At 44.1% G+C, this 1,695-nt stretch overlaps 1 protein-coding gene across 1 annotated transcript in view; it reads left to right on the top strand.

The window, feature by feature from the left end:
* The window catches only part of bnc2 (basonuclin zinc finger protein 2), a gene marked incomplete at its 5' end in the record, with an annotated part of 95,594 nt that overhangs the window by 6,186 nt on the left and 87,713 nt on the right, over positions 1–1,695 (top strand).

Raw genomic sequence — 1,695 nt, 5'->3', positions numbered from 1 at the left:
GTGTGTGTGTGTGTGTGTGTGTGTGTGTGTGCGTGTGTGTGTGTGTGTGTGTGTATACATGTGTGGTTACATTCAACTGTTATTATTTCCATGTCTGTCTTTGATGGGTCGTTGCACTCGGAGCATATGGATGTCTATGCATGCATGGATCTGGTGTCGTTTGTGTGTGTGTATGCAGATGTGTGTGTGTGTGTGTGTTCTGACGCTGAGGCGTTTGTGTCTGCGCTCCTGCCATTTATTTTTCTGAGTGGGTGGCTAAACAGTCATATGCCAGTTGTGTGAATGTGTGCGTGTGCACGTATGAGGCAGAATGTGAGCAGTGTGTGTGTGTGTGTGTGTGTGTGTGTGTGTGTGTTGGCTTGGGCTCCATGTGTGTGCGGGTGCGAGGTGAAGTGTCTCTTGGCTGGCCTGATGGAGAGCTGGAGGAGAGCAGAGGTGAAAGAGGAAATTTGCAGAAAAGACACACACCACTTCCCCCTTTACTACTTCTTCTTCTTCTTCTTCTGTCTTTATCGCTCTGTTTTTTCCTCCTCCTCTTTTCTCTTCCATCGTCACCCCTCTTTTCCTTCTACTTCACAACTGTCCTACTTTGTCAAACTCCGTTTCCACCGCTGAATCAGATCATTTTATATGGAGCTCCTGATTTTAGATACAGACATAAAATCTGTGTAACAGAGGAAATATTCCACTTTAAATAACATAATAAGTGTTATGAAGAGCACACCGTGTTGTTTACAGTAAGGGAGACTGACTGAGTGTTTGGTCTGGCACCTGAGTGGGAAAGGCTCCATCAGATCAGATCATTAAATAGTTTCTATCTCTAACTATAAAGTCTAACCGGAAGCCTCTGGTGCTCAGTTAGTGCGCATCTCTTGCAATATTTTGCACATTTCCTGTAGGCACCATTATTTCTGCAGGAGAGAAATGACTGTAAGGCATGGAGGGAAGGTGACTGCTGCTTGTATATTTACTTTATGTGTGCCCTATTAAGAAGCCATCGAGCTCCAGCTTGACGAAGTGGGAGGATGCACAAGGTCCCATTCATGCTGCCATCCCCTCTGTGTTTACTCAGGCTCTAAGCAGGGAGATATGACGTCTGCAACATTTTTTACTTTAAACCGCTTTGAAAAGTTTTTCTAAAATTTATGTTTTTTTTTTTGAAGGGTAAAATAAATTATCTTTAGCTTTATTTAATGACATTGGAAGTCACATCTTTGTATGCCTGACAATGCAAACGTTAAAAAAACATGCTCTGATCGTGTGCGTTTTGGCTCATGCAGCCACCTCTGTAGCTGAACAAGAATGCCCTGCAGGATGGGTATCAGCGCTGACCCCGACTCTGTGCGCCAGACCTGGGGCGAACGCCGATCAATAAGCATCATGTGAGCATCACTTAAGGGCTCCGTGTCAGCTGTTTCCTGTTCGTCCCGAGGAGACAGCCGCCTCACTGCCACGGTGAACGCCTGACTAATGTGCAGAGACATAGAGATCCAATCATGGAAGTAAAAAATGAAATAAAAAGGGGGGGGGGTCTTTTTTCTTTCATAAAGCGGGATGCTATGCTTTTCTGTGTGTGAGAGTGGAAGTGTAGCAGAAGTGTAGAACCAACTACTGGAAATAAATTTCTCTCAGGAAAGCCTTTGATTTCTGTAGGTGTGAAAAAAATACAAAACAAAACAAAATCAAGAGTTTTTT

Source organism: Austrofundulus limnaeus, unplaced genomic scaffold (genome assembly GCF_001266775.1).
Source record: "Austrofundulus limnaeus strain Quisiro unplaced genomic scaffold, Austrofundulus_limnaeus-1.0 Scaffold44, whole genome shotgun sequence".
In the NCBI taxonomy this organism is placed as follows: Eukaryota; Metazoa; Chordata; class Actinopteri; order Cyprinodontiformes; family Rivulidae; genus Austrofundulus; species Austrofundulus limnaeus.
The sequence above is the reverse complement of the archived record's forward strand: the minus strand, read 5'-3'. Positions and strand labels throughout refer to the sequence as shown.